This window comes from Cryptomeria japonica, chromosome 11 (assembly GCF_030272615.1).
Source record: "Cryptomeria japonica chromosome 11, Sugi_1.0, whole genome shotgun sequence".
In the NCBI taxonomy this organism is placed as follows: domain Eukaryota; kingdom Viridiplantae; phylum Streptophyta; class Pinopsida; order Cupressales; family Cupressaceae; genus Cryptomeria; species Cryptomeria japonica.
Window position 1 is genome coordinate 100,211,374 of NC_081415.1, and position 19,901 is coordinate 100,231,274.

The following is a 19,901-nucleotide window of genomic DNA, read 5'->3' on the forward strand; positions in this document are numbered from 1 at the left end:
TGATTTGAATATCTTGTCTTTATGTCTTCATTGATTGGATTGGGATTGCTTTCATAGCAGCTTTAGGTTTTGTGGTTGTCCTAATTGCTATTGTTTTGATGATTTTCAATTTCCTGATCTACATTTTGGTGAACCTGACGTGAACTAACCCCTTAACCATTTTTTGAGTGCTTTCGAGCTATTTGCAGGTGAAAAACTCAAGAAACAGGGCGACTCGGAGCTCTCTGGACACTTTTGTGCCCGTGTTGAAGTTTTATGCGCCTATGTTTGAGTTTTCTGTGCTTGTGTTGAAGTTTTTTGTGCCTGTGTTAATAGTTTTGTGCCTGTGTTGATGGGTTCTGCGCCTGTGTTGAGGCATTCTGCGCCTGTGTAAGGCCAGAAACAAAGGTGAAATCAGTTGTTTTTACTTGCAAATTTGTTTGTTTTCATTCTGTTTTCTGCATTTTGGTTTTTCTTTGGTGCTAATTCTCTGTGCAGCATCTTGGTGTTATGTGTGACGAAGACTAAAAATGCAACTACTAACGAATCTTATGCAGGACGCGGTCAAAGACTCTCATTAAAACATCTTGCTTGCGATTTTTAAAGTAGTTGCACATTTCATTTCTTAAAGGTTAATGAACACCATGCATGCTTTGTCTGTTTTTAATTTGATTGCATGTTTTAACCCTTAGAACTGGGCCTACCTCCCAATTTGCTTGGCATTTTGCACAGGCATTGGTGAGAGGGAACGACCCAAAGTGGTGATGGGCTAAAGCCAAGCTCTTCCGAACCACTCTAAATAACTGTGGATGCAATGAAAGTTGTAGACAATGGGTGCTGGAATGGTATTGCAACGATTTATTCACCGAATCAATACTCACCCGAATGGATGCCCTTACTAGAATCTCTTATTTTTAGATGCCAAAATCCTTCTATCTGTTGGCTCAGGCATTGTGATACGCGCATGCTGAAGACACCTCTCATGTACTCCTCAGTTAGAGATAGCAAGTTCTTGGGAAGTGATGCCCCTTGAACTCGAAGCTTGGTATGCTCGAGAAGTAAGTGCATTGTAAGGGGGAGCCAGTGCTACCAAGCATCTAGCTATCTGGCTGAGTGTTGTATTTTATAGTTAGAGGATTCAATAGATAGTGCCCTTGCCAGCCATAGGATTTGTTGTGAATGTGCTTGATTGTCTTGAGTCAAAGTCAAACAAACGTTTTGTCTTTCGTGATTGTCAAAAGTTAAATCAAAAACAAACTTTCAAAAGTGCTCATAATCAACTTGGGTTTTCAAAATCAACAACCTTCAATTCAAAACAAAATCCAAACAAAAGTCCAAATTTGTCCAAGTATTCATCCAACATTTGAACATGGCTTGTCAAAACATTGAATGTCTTTGTTTCAAAATTCATGTCACTTTAGGCTATGTTTTGCATAGTCCAACTTAGGTCCTAGGACATATTGTCATCTCCCTTCATTTTAGTCCTTTTCATTGCAAGCGTCCTCATTTTGCAGTTAGGTTCAAAATCATTTCCCTAAGTTTGCATTTCATTGTCATATCCAAGCTAGATTTCCATTTAGGTGACATTTGTGCATTATCCTTGTCATGCTAAAATTAGGTCTTGCCTAGGTTGCATTTTGCATATTCCAAGTAATTGGTCTTCGCATATCCTTATCATTGTATTGTCATCTTGTCTTGGCTTCATCTTGTCATATCATATCCTTAGATTATTTTCATGTCATATCCTAAGTCATTGTCATAATCATTGCCTTCTTGCATTTAGTCTCAAAATTTTGGTTTGTCAAACTTGAAAAATCAAAATTTTGGATGATACCCTAAGTTGTTGTTAGGGAGTCTTGACCTTGTCTAAAATTTGTCCTTTCATTAATATCATTTTTGTCAAACCTAGCTTAGTATCCAAGCATATAGGTGAGACATTGTCAATTTGTCCTATTGTCATTTGGTCCTTTGTCCTTTAAGGTCTTGACTTCATTTTAATTTCCCAAGGTTGTGTCTTTAGCTTTGCATTTCAAAAGTTTGTCTCCAAAAATTCAAAAGGTACAAAAACATTAAGTTGCATTGTCATCCTTTTAGGTTGCATTTGTCAATCCCATTAGTTGCATTGCATAGTGACATGTTTGTTGAAATGAGATCTCAACCTTCTTATGAAGCCATGTCATCACAATTGAGAAATCAATCATGTCAATTGATGTCAACCGGTATATGTTTACCTTAACAACTGATAACTATCGGTTTATGCTTAACTTTAACAACCCGAAAGCAATCGGTGCTTCTTTACTTTGCCACCCGATATTAATCGGTGCACATATAACTCGATATCAATCGGTGTTAGTTTATATTAACACCTGATACTAATTGATGTTTGGTTAATTCGATAATCATTTGTTTACTATTAAATATGTTAACCGATATAAATTGGATTGCATTGGTTAACCCGATTTAGTAATCAGTGAACACAAATAATGTTGTGGGATGATTATCGATATTAAGCATTTGATCGAACTAAGAAGATTAATTATATACAAATGAAGAATGGTTATCAAGTGAAGGATTAATTGCTTGAAGGTTTTCATCATAATTATCGATAGGATAAATGATTGAATGAGAGACTCCATTTATCTCTCATTCAATCATTTATCTTACCGAAGCTATCATGCATTAACACTCCCTCTTAGCTAGGTAAGATAAATGAAAACAATATATTCAAGCATCACAATTCAAATGATAGTTAGCATTCTTCACTCAATTTGACTCTCTAGAAAATCATATCACCTAATCACATCATATGAAGTATCACCTAAACACGTGATACAAATGTCAATCACATCAATCTTCTGATGACAGGATATCACCTAAGCATGTGATATCAGTATTGCCTAAACAGGCAATACTTAAGGATAATCATATGAGAAGGATTAAATTCTCATCTTATCCAAGTTGTGATACATGCACTAACACCTTATACAAATGTTTTATCACAACACAATCATGGCACATCCATGACACACCAGAGATCCAACATGATAACTAGTTTGGACATGATAAGATCGTCACCTTATAATGTCTACATACAAGTGTTCATTATCTTGAGAGATTGTCACCTCTTAATATGAACCCAGGGGATAAAATCCAAAAAAAATGTCCTATCATGACAAAGAAGTTTACACATTAAACATATTATAGATACGCAAATACAAATTATAAAGCAAATTACCTTTCTATCATACCTAAACCTTTTCTGAAGTGATCAACCTTCACTCTGGAAAGAAGTTTGGTCAGAATATTTGCAGTTTGATCTCCTGTACAGACATATTCTGATTGGATCGCATTCATGTCTACCATATCTCACACATAGTGGTATGGAATCTCAATATGCTTGGATCTGTCATGGAACACTGGATTTACTGAAAGTTTTATGCAGCTCTAGTTGTCACAATGTATAACAGTGGGTTTCATAGGTTCTCCAAACAACCCCACAAGCAACTTCCTAAGCCATACTGCCTCTCGGGCAGCCATAGAAGCTGCAATGTATTTTGCCTTGGTGGAGCTTTGAGCTACAGAAGACTGCTTCCTGCTGATCCAAGATATCATAGCTGAACCTAGACTGAAGCAACACCCCGAAATGCTTTTTCTATCAGTCACACTTCCAGCCCAATCTAAATCTGTAAATCCATGTAGGTCTATATCAAATTTCTCATATTTGAGCCCAAGGTTTAGGGTACCTTGTAGGTATCTCATAATGTGTTTTACTGCAACTAGGTGTATCTCCTTTAGTTCACACATAAACTAACTTAGAGCATTAACTGCATAACAGATATCTGGTCTTGTATTTACCAGGTACATCAGGGACCCAATAATCTGTCTGTATTGAGTAGGGTCAATGGGTTGTGACTCTGCTACTGCTTCTTTAAGTTTATGTAAATTGGTTTCCATAGGAGAGGTCATGGGTCTATAGTTTAGCATTCCAAATCTCTTCAAAATATCCAAGGTATACTTTCCTTGGTTTAGTATAATGTTGTCAGAATTCTGCCATACTTCCAATCCTAGGAAGTAATGAAGGAGTCCCAAGTCCTTCATATCAAATTCTTGGGATAGATATTTCTTGCATTGATCTATAAGGTGATCATTTCCTGTGATTAATAAGTCATCAATATATAAAATCAATATTAACATATCACCTTTATTTCTTTTGTAGTAGAGATTAGGATCTGCATCATTTTTGTAGAACCCTAGTCCTGAGAGATAGGTGTCAATTCTTTCATACCAGGCCCTGGGAGCCTATTTAAGCCCATAGAGAGCTTTCTTGAGTCTACACACATGAGACTCTGCATCATGAATTTTGAACCCTTCAGGTTGCTCTAGGTAGACTTCTTCTGAGATCTCACCATTTAGAAAAGTTGTCTTAACATCCATCTGGTGTACCTTCCACCCCTTTGCTGCTGCAATGGCTAATACAACTCTTACTGATGTATACCTGGCAACAGGTGCAAAAGTTTCTTCATAATCTATTCCTTCCCTTTGTGAGAACCCTCTAGCTACAAATCTGGCCTTGTGTTTTTCGATTATGTCTGCAGCATGTTTGATCTTGAAAAGCCATTTAGATGAAACCACAAATTTCTTAGTTGGCCTAGGAACAATCTCCCAAACATCATTTTTCATAATGGACTGATACTCTTCAAACATGGCATCCTTCCATACTTGATGTTCAAGTGCATTTGATACATTGTTTGGTTCAACTTTAGAGAGATTATTCATAAGGGAAACATAGCTAGTGAATTTATTAGGCCTTTTGCTTTCCTTGAAGGTTCCTAAAGGAGCAACAAACTTTTGAACTTCTTCTACAATCTTGGTGGCCTATAGTGGTCTTTTCTTGAGGTTTTCGCTAGGTGGACTTTGAGTTTCACTTATAGTTTCCTCAGGATTCTCCCTTTGAAGCTTAGGAGTAGGATCTCTATCTATGCTAGGGGTGGGGATATAGACTTCAGGGTCTAGAGAGCTTTGGGCTCTTTTGAATGCTAAGTCTTCATCAAAGATCACATCCCTACTTAGTTCAATATTCTTTTGATCAGGTATATAGATCTTGTAGGCCTTGGAGGTTTCACTATATCCTACAAGGATTCCCCTTTTTCCAGAAGGCTCTAATTTTAATCTTTTCTCCCTAGGTACATGAATATAGACAAGGCATCCAAATATCATAAGGTGGCTAATATCAAGTTTTGATTTAGTAAAGACTTCCTCAGTGGTCTTATCTTCAAGATGAGAGTGAGGACATCTGTTTTGAATATATACAATAGTGCTAGTTGCTTCTACCCAAAGATTGACATTTAGATTCTGATCAAGAATCATAGCTTTGGCAGCTTCAACGATTGTCCTATTTTTCCTCTCAGCTATCCCATTTTGTTGAGGGTTATAGGGTATTGTTAACTCCCTCTTAATCCCTGAATTTTTACAAAACTCTTTAAATAATTCTGATGTGTATTCCCCCCCATTATCAGTTCTTAGGGTTTTAATTTTGTTACTAGAGTAGTTCTTTGTTAGTGATTTGAATTCTTTAAACCTATTAAGGATCTCTTCTGATTCTTTATATTTCAGAAAGTAGATCCAAGTTTTCCTAGAGAAGTCATCAACAAATATTACATAATACAAAAATCCCCCCAATGAAGGTACAGACATAGGTCCACATACATTAGAATGAACTAACTGTTGGCATTTTTGATGATTGATGTTGTGATTGTCATTGATGGACACACACTTGGTTTGAGATCACTTTTTGTATGTATGAGTTAAAGCTCAACCAGTATTCGTTCCAACTAGTATGATGTATTATAGTCTTTAGACTATTGGTGTTTTGCAAAAAGTGTTTACCGATCTCAAGCGGTATGAAGACCCCAAGCGGTTCCAGGATCTCAAGCAGTATGAAGGAACAAAGCAGCACAACTCATATTTCCCAGTCATTTTGTCAAACCGACAATCGGTATTTTGCTTAAATCGGTATTTTGTTTGATCCGATAATACTCCGTGATGAGTTACCAACTGACATTTTGTGATGAGTTACCATCCACCGATTGTTTGGCGGTGCCGACACTTTGGTGGTGCTTTTTGTGTCATGTTACCAAATGTGTCTAGATGCATTGAACCTAGGAAATTGTATTGTAATCCTATTGGACTGACATGAAATCAGATTCCTTTATAAGGACATCATGTCTAGGGTTTTAGGTTGTTGCTAGGGTTTAAGATGGTTGATGAGTTTTTGTAAGTGTGAATATAGAAGAAAAGTTCAGATCTGTGAGAAAAGAAGAGTGTGAATGTGTTGAAGATTGAAGTAATGTTGGAATGCATTAGGAACGAGCTATCAAGGATCTAACCAAGCAATCTGTGCTATTTGCTAGATCACTCACTTGTTGGTTACTCACATCTTCGACAAGTCTGAAGCCCTTAACTGGGTAGGCCCAAAAAGCCTTTTGTAAATCCTCTAACAAGGTGGTTCACATATGTGGATCTAAAATCCTCTAGCAAGGTAGTCTTTAATCGGACTTATCTCCTAATAGAGATTGAGATTCCTAACAGGATCTGTTCTGGTAAAGAACATTGTATGACCTTAACCGGTCTGGTTCCTATTCTGCAGATAGTTACTTGTGAGTTTCATCTCACCGTGGTTTTTCCCATTTGGGTTTCCACGTCAAAATCTCTTGTGTTATATTAATTGTGCTTATGTGGGTGAATGCATTATTTGTTGTTTGGTTTCCATGTGTGCTAACTGGTTTGTTTGCTAACCTACTTTACCGATTTACTACTAGACTAGTAAAGTGTTTAAGTATAGTAATTTTTGGCATACTAATTCACCCCCCCTCTTAGTATTCATCACTAACTCTAAAATTTTACTTGTTTTCCTAGTACTATTCTAAAAAGAACCCTTAGTATTTTTACCTGGGCACATCCTTCGCATGCCCTTGAATGATATTGCTTTAACTTAGGTAGACCTGTGACAAGGTCTCCCATTGATGATAAAGCTCTAAAATTTAGGTGGCGTAGTCTTCTATGCCAAACTTCATTAGCATCTGTAGTTTCATGAATTAGGGCTAATTTGGGCTCTATGCATAGCTCATACAAGTAGCCTTGTCTTTAACCAATCATTTTAGCTTTCTTGATGGATGAGTTCTTTGGCCAAGCCAATACTCTATTGTCCATGAAGGTCACTATGTATCCATTGTCCTCTAGTGTTGATATTGAGACTAGATTTCTCTTAATGCCTGGTACATATAGTACTCCTTTAAGTTGTAATGATACACCTGACTTTAGTTTGATGGTACGGGTTCCAACTCCTTTGATTGGATGTGTAGAGTCATCTCTGATAGTTACTTCCTCATCATTCTCCTCTTTCATGGAGTCTAGTACTTCTCTGAATCCTGTAATGTATCTGGATGAGTCGTTGTCGATCACCCAAGAGTTAACTTTATTAGATGCTTGGTTTGTGAGTGTTGAATAGAGTACATACTTCTCGGGGTCCTCTTCCCTTTTAGATTTTCTTGTTTTGGCAAATGTGGCTTGCTTAGCTCTTTCTGGGCATTTGGCAACATAGTGCCCAAATTTGTCACATCTGTAACATTGAATTTGAGAAAGGTCCTTCTTGAAGGTGTTCTTGCCATGATGACTTTTTCTCTTCCTGAATTGTTTCTGCTTACTTTTCTTGTTTGAGTTTGTATTTAGAACTTGGAGATCTTCATCTATATTCTTTTGCTTGATCCCTTTCTTATTTTTCCTTGATTCCTCCTGGAGACAGTCAGCCTTTATCCTATCAAATTTTGGAAATTCATCCCTTGCACTGATGCCTTGGACGAATGTTTCCCATATGCTAGGCAACCCATCTAGAGCAATGGGTGTTAATTCTTTGCTTTGGATCTCATATCCAAGGGTTGCCAGTTCATCCCTTAGGGTAGATATTCACATGAAGTAGGCATTGACTGATTCTCCTTTGATCATGGCTGTGTGATTTATTTCTCTTTTTAAAGCCAAGGTTCTACTGGCATTAGATATCTCAAATGCATCTCCAAGTGCTTTGAACATGTTGAAGGCTGTTTCATGTTTCCTTATGATGGGCATAATATTGTTTCTTACCCCATCAACTATGGTTTTAATAGCCTTTTCATTTCTCTCTCTCCAAGTTGTTTTGTCAGGTTCAGTCTTAGGTTCTACAGTTTTAGTTTTTACAAATGATTTTATTTTATTTTCTTTTAGAATCATTTGAATTCTGAACTTCCATGCTGAGAAGTCATCACCTCCTCCGAGTCTGTCTTCAAATCTGATAGCGCTAGCCATTGAAAGAATTGTGATGTTGAATATATGCTTGATTTGAATTTTCCGCAAAATTGAATAGCCTCAGGTTCGATTTAACTATAGCTCCGATACCATGTTAAACGATGTTCAATTTACATTCAATATGCAAGTTATATTCTAGTTGATATTATCTTGTTTTATGTATATTACTGATTTAAAATATAAATCTGACTATCTTCTTTTGTATGGCAAATGAGAGAAGCATTTATTAATTTCGATGTCCTTTCTCACAAATGCCATTTGATATATATAGCAAGTTGGGTATGATCAAGCAATGCCTTGACCGGTCATGACCGATCAAGACATTACTTGATCGTGCCCCTTTGCTAATTATATTAATAACAAACGGTGTATATTAACAATCGATGTCAACCGGTATATGTTTACCTTAACAACTGATAACTATCGGTGTATGCTTAACTTTAACGACCCAAAAGCAATCAGTGCTTCTTTACTTTGCCACCTGATATTAATCGATGCACATATAACCTGATATCAATCGGTGTTAGTTTATATTAACACCCGATACTAATCGGTGTTTGGTTAATTCGATAATTATTTGTTTACTATTAAATATGTTAACCGATATAAATCGGATTGCATTGGTTAACCCAATTTAGTAATTGGTGAACACAAATAATGTTGTGGGATGATTATCGATATTAAGCATTTGATCGAACTAAGAAGATTAATTATATACAAATGAATAATGGTTACCAAGTGAAGGATTAATTGCTTGAAGGTTTTCATCATAATTATCGATAGGATAAATGATTGAATGAGACTTCATTTATCTCTCATTCAATCATTTATCTTACTGAAGCTATCATGCATTAACATTGCTTACATTTATAATGCATAAAATAATAGGAATTATGAAACACTTGCTAACATCCCAAGTGTTAAAAGTAATATTTTCACAATTCATAAGGCTATCATTATTGTTTCTAGATTCGATTGTGAGATTTTTTGCCGATTCATCAACAGGATGTTCTAGAGAGTTCAAGGAGATGAAAATATCCATTTTATTTCATTTCCTTTACCTCTCTAACATATCAATGATAGATCACAAAGTGTGATCCAAAACATTTATGCTTATATTTTTCACACAATTGAATCCATAAATAGCAATGACATTCAATGTGCTTGCATATACTGAGTCCACCATGTCTCATGAATGTCTACAGTAAACAAAAAGAACACAATATATAGTTTTGATAAATACCATTGAGAAAGTACCAACAACCAACATATAAATCATGACCACAATTCAAATAATCTTACCAAGAGCCATCTAAACACAAGCAACCTAAAGACTAAGGTAGTTCTCCTTTTTAATAGTCTTAATCTTGATTAGTATAATGTATAAATAAGGATTCAAAGTATCATACAATTTACCGTCTTAACATAAAAATTCTAGGCAATGTGTGTGTGTGTGTGTGTGTGTGTGTGTGTGCGCGCGTGCGCGTGTGCGCACGCACGCGTACGTGTGCATGTGTGTGTGTGTGTGTGTGTGTGTGTGAGAGAGAGAGAGAGAGAGAGAGAGAGAGAGAGAGAGAGAGAGAGAGAGAGAGAGAGAGAGAGAGAGAGAGAGAGAGAGAGAGAGAGAGAGAGACCTAAAGACTAAGGTAGTTCTCCTTTTTAATAGTCTTAATCTTGATTAGTATAATATATTAATAAGGATTCAAAGTATCATACAATTTACCCACTTAACATAAAAATTCTAGGCAATGTGTGTGTGTGTGTGCGCGCACGTGCGTGCATGCGTGTGTGTGTGTGTGTGTGTGTGTGTGTGTGTGTGTGTGTGTGTGTGTGTGTGTGTGTGTGAGAGAGAGAGAGAGAGAGAGAGAGAGAGAGAGAGAGAGAGAGAGAGAGAGAGAGAGAGATTAATTGTTACCATACATAAAATATAACAAACAATCTAAAGCCCAACAAATTGATTACATCTTTTTATAAAATTATTTTAAACCTATTAGAGACATGATTAAAAAACTAGAAAACATGGTATCACTTTGCTTACCATGACTTACCTCAACAAAGATTTGTAGTTGACATTATTTTTATTAAAGGCTAAGGAAATAACATTGTTGAAAAAAACAAAGTTTTGATTTGTGAGAATGAGAATCATAACGGTAGCATCTCCTTTCCAAGGTTGCATAACTTAAACAACAATATATATCACTATATTAAAAAAAAATAAGACTATTATATCAAGAGTGACCTCACACTTATTAGAATATGTTGGTGTAAATAATTATTCATCATGGATATTATTACACTTACTTAAGTTTACTTAGGTAATGCATTTCTTAGTAGTTTGGATATGAGACACTTGGGTGTTTGTGCCACATTGGGATAGTGTGTGTAGGAGAAATTCCACCTCTTATGGTGTTGATCTTGTTATTACACTATCATATCCACTTATTGTGGAGTGATAATTCCACCTTCGGTGGGTGATCCACCTCATGTGGAATATTGTATTATTTCTCCTACCTACCCACACCTATTTCCTACCTACCCTTGTTTCTTATTGAGCCACATGTCATGTTTGTGTGCTCATACATATCCCTAGCCTTGCCTATATAAGCAGGCTCATCTACATTGTATGTAACAACTTTTGAACAATCATTGATCATTTTCTATTAATGAGAATACAGTTTATTCTTATCCCATATTATGTCTCTTTCATGTACATTTCAATGACTTCTTGATCTTGGCAAAATCCAACATGGTATCAGAGCTATTGGAGCTTCATTGATTCGTCTTGAAGAGGCATTATTGTGATGTAAAGAGGCAGATCTGAGGAGCATCGTCATTTGGAGGCGTCCTAGACCAGATCCGACCTCGCCATTGCGTCCGGAAGACCATTTCCATGAATTTTGGTTATAAAGTTGGCCTATTTTGGTGAGGAAAAATTTTTTCTCCAATTTTGCTAATCGTACGGATTTTTCGAATATTCCTATAATTTTTTCAAAAAAAAAAAATTTCTTATTCTGAAAATATTATTTTTCAAAAAATCAAAAAAAAAAATCAAAAAAATTGAAAAGAAAGCAAAAAAAATAAAAAAAAAGGAAAAATTCTGGTTTGGGGGTCCGCAGACCCCCGTACCCTCGTGACCCGCAGGTTTGCAGGTCTGCGCAGAACGTACCACTTTCTGCAGACTGTCGTACTTCAGCCCGTACCTGGTCTCCGCTCCCGTCCTCGGTCTGCGCGTCGGCTCCACCGCGTCCATCTGCTCCGCCGCAGTGCGCAGCTTCCGGCACCCGAGCGCCGGCTCCGCTCGGCACCGCGCTGGCTGCGGCCCCCGGCGCCTTTCCAGCCGCAGCTCCCAGGCTCCCTCCGCTGCGGACACCTCCGTTCCGCCGCCTCCCGCGAGCGGCCCCCGCAGCTCCCGGCTTCACCTCCCAGCTCCGTCGAAGCTCACGGCCTCGGCTCCTCCTCCGGCGCCGCTCCCCGAGCACAGCCCGCTCCGGCTTCTGACGCCGCCACCTCACCTCTTTGGCGGCGCTCCTCCGCAGCCCACCAGCTCGGCGCTGCTCAGCCAGCTCCTCCGACACGTCAGCCACGCGGATAACCGTACAAACACAGACACAGTCAGCCCGCCACGCGGACAAATTCATACCGTCTGCCACGTCAGCACAGCCACGCGGAAAACCGTACGCCCAGTCATCTTAGACACGTCATTTTCCGTACAACGCCACATCAGCGCGTCCAGTCATCATTCCGTACAGTACGGAACACCAGTCAGCTTTGCCACGCAAGCCGTCCGTACGGTATGGACGCCCAGTCAGCCAGTCAGCGAAGTTTTGGCGACGGTCATACGGCCGTCAAATTTAACCCCGTGAATTGCTGACGTCAGCGCCACATCAGCAGGGTTTGGAAATTTTTTGACCCCCTCTCATTTGCATTTTTGATTTTGCAGTTCAACTTCAAATGGCCATAACTTGCTCATTTTTGCTCCTTTTTGGGTGCAATTTTTTTTGAAATGGGCTAGAATTTCGTGCTCTCCGCAGTGGTGAAAGAATTTTTTTATTTTGATGCACGGATTTTTCAGAAAATGCAGTTTTTGGTGACTGTCCCTGAGTAATCCCAGTTTTTGCAACTTCAGAGGCTTCGTTTGGGGTCATCCGACCTCCTTTTTAGGTGCCGTTTTTTTTGAAAGTGCGTATTTTTTTGTCTACTTTCACATGATTCTATTAGATTGATGTCATTGTAAGTAGAAATTGTACTTTCAGATCTTAGCCTTTTTTGGCTCTCTTGGTACTTGTATATTTGCTTGAATCTCAGTTAGATTCATTGCATTATTGATTGAAGTCTCTTGTATCTCAATTGAGAAGTTGTAAAATTTGCATCATAAGCCCACTTTGCCTTGTTTTGCAAGTGGCTCATTGTAATCGCACTAAGTATAAAGTGCCAAAATCATCACTTTTGGGGGGGTACTTTGATTGATTGAATTTGGGGGGTGTCTCTTGTGCTTTTGTGCTCTTGTGTTCTTTCCTTTTTGCTGCTATGAGTTCTTCTAAGTTTCCTCTCTTAACTCCACATAACTATGCTACTTGGAAAATTGATGCATGGAGTAAACTTATGGAAAAAGGACTCACTCATTACATTGATGGAACTATTGTTGCTCCAGCTGATCCTAAGGCTGATCCAGTTGGTCACTTAGATTGGCTCACTAAAAATATCATGGCAATTGGTACCTTAAGAAAGTATGTATCAAAGGATCTCATATTTCATATTGAGAAATGTACTCTAATCAAGGATGCTTGGCAAAAGTTTCAAGACTTGTATGGTCAAGTTGATGAGATTAGGGGATATCAAATAGATAGTGATCTCACCATGTTAGATCCCAAGAACTTTGATACTATACAAGATTATGTCACTAAGGCAAATGAGTTGAGGGCACAACTCAAAGATTGTGGCATTGATAAAAAGGATACTCAATTGATATTCAACTTGATAGGCAAGCTTCCACAAGAATATGCAGCATTTGTTTCTAGTTTCCAAACTCATAGGATGACAATGGGTTCAAGCTACAAAATGCCTACATTTGATGCTTTCAATGAAATGTTGATGATGGAACAAACTAAGTTGATAAGCATGGGCATTCTTAAGACTTCTTTTAAGTCTCAAGCATTGGTGGCAACTCAAGGAAACAAAGGAAATCAAGGAAAGGACAACTCAAACAAGAAGAAATGGCAATCAAAACCTAAGGATAAAGCATCATCTTCTCCACAACAAGGAGATTCATCTTCTTCCAAGAAAGATAATTCACCAAAGAGAGAGAGACCTACTTGTGCTTATTGTAAAAAGATTGGTCATGAGGAACATCGTTGCCATACTAAGAAGATTGATGAGCTCACGCATATCATCAAAAAGCATAACATTGATTTGCCTAAAGTCTACAAGAAGGATGATTCATCAACTTCCACTTCCTCGCATTCAAAAGGAAAAGGGCAAGCTTTCATGGCTTCTACAAGTGGCCAAACTCACTCTTTTGGAACAAGAAAAGGAAAAGCTCTATGTGCTACAACAAATCATACTTCAGAGAGATGGCTTCTCGATTCAGGGGCTTCTCATCATATGGCATCTTCACAGTCTATGTTCTCTACATTTGAGCCTTGCACCATGCCACAGATTTTGATGGGCAATCATACATACATGGATGTGATTGGGAAAGGATCTATTGACATTGGGGATAACTCCTTCAATGATGTGTTGTGTGTACCCCACTTGACAAACAATCTCCTTTCTATCTATCAAATCACACATGGCGCAACTAAGAGAGTTGTGGAGTTCACACCTGACTCAGTTTTTATTAGAGACATGGAGACTAGAGCTATCATTGCAACTGGGGTGGTTGATCATGCATCTCGGTTATACTCCTTTTCAGATTTTGTTGATGATGATGATTACACATTTGATAATTCTACACATGATGATCACACTTATTATGATGATTCAGATTTTGAGGAGAACTTTGGACACTTGAATTTGGGGATTCTCACATGTAACCCAGTTCTTGAGTCTTGTATTCCATCTTCTCATATTGATATCACATCACCTATTGTACCTGATGATTCAGATAGTGCAACAGTTTTGCCTACATGTGATTCAGTGCAGCAGGATATACATTGTCTTCCAGCTTCAGATTCATGGGATGATTACATGACAGATATTGCAGGTTTGTTTGTGGAATCCTACATTGCAGATTTGGGAGACATCATTGATGACATACATCTTCTCTTTGATGAAGATGATCCTTCTTCGATTGTTGCGAGGGCACACTCTGACCCTCTTGTTCATTCTCTACATGATCATTCTTTCGAGGTTGACATGATTGTGGATACTTATGTACAGCAGTTGGAGGAGGTCTCTTTATTCTTTGAGGAGACACATGAGTCTTTGGATATTGTTCTACATCCATCTCCACTAGATGTTGGAGTTCCTTTTTCAGCAGTATGGCACAGTTTACCATCTTTGCAAGGGGTATCTTTCAGCATTGACATGGGGACACTTGAGCAGTTTTCAGAGATTCCTTTCATCATGAGTTTTCTTCATACATCTTCCCTTCATGATTGGGGAGACTTCATGCATACACCTTTGGTTTTGTTTCTTCCTAAGGGGAGGAATGTTGTTCGACGTTCGTGGAGCAGTTTCTTCATACATCGAGCTTCTATCATTGGTGCAGATTCTTCATTGAGGGATGATCACAGTTTGACTTCTCTTCTTCTCTCGTATGGGGGGGACCTTTTCCTCACATGGGGTTTTGTTCCTCACATTCTTCTTTGAGAATTCTCTTGTATAGCTTTCATCTCTCTTTTGGGGGAGGGTTTTTTCCCATTGGGTTTTTCTCTCTTTCCCCACTTTGTGAGAGATTTCATTGCATTGGTTTGCATGCATTTGCATTTGTGCATGGGTACCTAACATGGCCTCGTAGCCGGGACCCATCTTGCATTGCTTAGTTGCATTGTAGACTTAAGTGCATTCCCCTAAGTTGCACTTAAGGGGGGGTGTTGGTGTAAATAATTATTCATCATGGATATTATTACACTTACTTAAGTTTACTTAGGTAATGCATTTCTTAGTAGTTTGGATATGAGACACTTGGGTGTTTGTGCCACATTGGGATAGTGTGTGTAGGAGAAATTCCACCTCTTATGGTGTTGATCTTGTTATTACACTATCATATCCACTTATTGTGGAGTGATAATTCCACCTTCGGTGGGTGATCCACCTCATGTGGAATATTGTATTATTTCTCCTACCTACCCACACCTATTTCCTACCTACCCTTGTTTCTTATTGAGCCACATGTCATGTTTGTGTGCTCATACATATCCCTAGCCTTGCCTATATAAGCAGGCTCATCTACATTGTATGTAACAACTTTTGAACAATCATTGATCATTTTCTATTAATGAGAATACAGTTTATTCTTATCCCATATTATGTCTCTTTCATGTACATTTCAATGACTTCTTGATCTTGGCAAAATCCAACAGAATATTATAGTACAATGTGAAGGAAATGAAGTATACCTTGCAATAATATGATTGCTTGTATGATTTAATAAGCATAAACAAATAATCTTATAATTAGACTTAAATAGATGTATAAATTGAGATAATACATATAAATAATCAAATTAATTAATTGATAAAACTAAATATTTACATAATCAATTGAAATATACAAAAGTATTTAACAATATCCCTAACAATCAAGAAAAGGCCTCAACCTTTTATTTTAAATTATTATGGGTACATTCTAATATAACAAATATAATTACAATAAAAATCATTTCAAAATTACTCTATAACCACTTCTTTTTAATAAAAAAATTTACATTCAATTATACATCTCTATTAAACCTTCAACATTCTGCTAATATGGTCTCGAAATATGTGGTGCATCTATATTCTTTGAACTTTTTATCTATTTCTAGATTCAAAATCTCATAATCTCAACATAGGATCTAAGATCCAAAAATAAATGGAGGTCAAATAAGTATGATATTAATGATGACCTGTTTTAGCTCAATGTTTTGTGCTTTTCCATGATGTTGACTATTAGTGAGTCCCATTGACTGTTTAACCAATATACATTATTAGAAACCCTCATTCATTCATATCTACTAAAATTATTTTGAAACCCTTATCAGGCATGGAGCTATGATTAGGTATTCCCATAATGTTTTAAATGGATCTATTTATTATCAGTTTTGAAAAGTTTGAAACTAATTTGTTCACCAAAAATATCGTCTGCTCCAAATATAAGTTTTTTCAATCAATCAAAACCTTTCAACAAGATTGGTCACCCTTAAACATATCAAAGAAGGAAAACTTGTGGTTTAGGTAGTACCTCATTGCATGTATTGCCTAGTGAAGTTGGTTTGTCCATCTACGATCAATGATGTGTCAAATGATTTTATAATTTCTCTTGTTCTTACCATAAGAACGCAACATTTCACAAAAAAAAGTTCAAATGTTTTATATAACACTTATACACCTATAATTCTATCACAAAGACTTTGCTATTGTAGTTGTTGACTTGCTAGACCTAAAATACATTCAACAAAATAAAATCAAACAAAACACTAACTATTTGAATCTGATGCTCAAGATAAGCATAATTCATTCAACTATAAGATGCTAAAGATAAGCATAATTCATTCAACTGTAACATGTAAGAGTTAAAATTGCAATGAATGAACTTTCCATATATATTTTTAGACCAAGTGTAGATAAAGTAACCACAAGATTTTTGATTATTTTCTTCAAAATACACAATTACATACTATGTCGCAGGTTCGCTGAATTTCTAGCAAAAACTTTGAAATTTAGCAAACTTAAAGAAAAACCCCAAAAATCATTCAACTTGCTCTAATATGTGGATAGAAAATGGCCTAGGTTTTTTAAATAAAATATATTTTAAATGTGTTTTTTATTATCTTTTTATAAAAAAAAATATGAGAAAAAAATCGTGAGCTTCATTATTATTTTGTGGGTGCATATTTGTCTTTCAAGAGTGTTTAGTGTTGCATTGTCAGTCTAGTGTTTACTCATGTCCACATGTAACTACTTAAGTTTGTTTTCTATTTAAATTTGAGCAGCTAAGTGTTTCCAAGCAAATTTTTAATTATGGGAAAACGATAATTTGGAATCTTTCCCTATTTTAATAGAGGAACTACTATTTAGAAATAAAAAATAGGTTGTGAAAAAAAGGAGAAGTTGATATTGACAAAAATATCACATGGCTTCACAATTTTTTTCCCTCCTTTTTAACATTTGACTCCAATTTTTCCTTCCAAATCTTACTCGCAAAAAATATTTAAAAATGAAGTATAGAGTTAAAATAAATAAAATTTAAGATTACTACTTAAGAATAAGTAGAAAAATGAGATATTCATGGGGCCACTAAATCCACAAATAACTCCTTAAAATATTAAGCAATGACTGCTAGCCAAAATAAGCTAAGCAACCACATGGAGTCTTCCCTTCATGTTGGGTGGTCTCTGTTGTAGATGTGGACATGTTGATTGTCGTGTGAAGTGTTGCAAACCATTAGCTAACCCTTGAGAATGAGATGAGTCAAATAGGTCCTTTTTGAGCTAGAGAAAAGGTTGTTCGACACTTGAAAAGAGATATTGGTTTGGATTGATATATGTTTCCAAAGGCTTACTTGAATTCCTAGAAATCAGACAAGGAATGAAGAGTGATTTAAAGGGTATCGACATGCCACCATTCTCCCTTTGCAAGTCACAACTGTAGGAGGCAAAAAAAGAGAAAAAGTATGATTTGTTTTTAGTATTTTTTTTTAATTTAATTTTTTTATAAATTTTAAGACATTATTCCTTTGTATTAAAAAAGATCTATAAACTAATATTAGTCAAATTTAATTATGATTATGTTAGCCAAATTTTATCTTGACTGAATTTGATCCAAATTTTATCCTAGCCGTGGCATGGGTTACATATGCTTTTTAAGTCTAAGACAACATCAAATTGTTAAAAAGTAAATGTTATGGCTAAGCATTCCAATTTAAACTCTGAAAGGGTTAGCAAATTCTAAATATTAAAGATATTTACAAAGACCTACTCTGCTACTATATATACAAAGTAAACCAAGGGTAGGAGAATTGAATTGTGTCACGTGCATTGATCCAAATTGTCCATCAAACACAAAGAACACATATTAGCGGGGATGTAAAATTTGCTAGGTATTGAAATCTCTTCCCTTTTTTTTTAACCATTTCTTCACTCGAGAATTCTTGTGCAAAAGATCTTTTTTCCAAGGCATGATAGGTAATGATTACTTAAGTGCTAGAAGGCTATTAACTATAATTTTTATATGGGCACATGCCTTACTGTATTTGATGGCAAGTGGGGACTCAATATAGAATGGATGGTGATTGTGAGTCCAAGGAGAATATTCAACTTTATCTTTCTTTGTTTCTATAGTAGGTTGTCACATGGAATTATTTTGATGTTGCAGCCATTTGTTTCACTTGCGCTATGAGGAACTTCAATTGTAGAAACATAGCTTATGGGAGATCAAGAATGGGCTCATATGATGCAAAAACACTTTAAAATGGTCAAAGGGTGCCTCATCTTTGAGTAGTGTGAAACATCTATTTTCCTTTGAAACAAAGTTGCTAGGTGTGCCCACCCCAACCCTTTATCCCTCTCAAATGAGTTTGGGTCCAAGTCTATCAGGGTTTTACCAACGTATCTTTATTTTAGGAAGTTAGAGGTACCTTAGTGGACACACATGTTGAATGACATTTAATGTTTTAAAAAATCGTTATTTAAATAAAGAACCCTTTTTTCCCATAGTTTCAAAAGGATCGATCCCTTACTTGTAGGTAGGGGCATCCTAGCATTTCCCTTGCTGATGTAGGTAATGTTGGGGACATGCCTTGATGTGTGTTCTTGGATTATCTTCTAGACATTAGGGAGCCCCAATTTTTATAATGTTTCTCAATGCCATGATGTCAACCTTGGGAGAAAGAAGGAATGTTTATATAGTAGTAGAGGAAAGTTAAAACAATTGTTATTGTTTTTGTTTACTCAAATGCGTGCTCTCTTATCTATATTTTAAGAACTTGTTGGTGATCAATTTTTTTCTTAATTTCTACATCATTGACACCTTGGACTTAGTAGAAAGTGGAGGAAGGTACGAGGGTGTATGGTGATGGATTTTATCAAGTTTTCATAAATGATAAATGGTTGTGATTTTGTGTTGATTATTGTCGGGTGTTTCTAAAAATAAAGAAGAAAATGAATAAAAATATTAAAGAATGACAATATTTGTTCCTTCAATGATTTAACCCCCATCTTTTAGTTTAGTTAGATTACCCAACTTCACTCTTAGAATTTAAATATTAATAAAATTTATACAAATATAATTATATGTTACAAACGATATAAAACAAAAAAATATTATAAAATTGAATATAAATATAATTAAATTTTTAAATAAATTAAATTTTAATAATAAAATCTGTATATAAATTATATTATATAATAATATTAAATATAATTCAAAAATAAACTTTACACATTA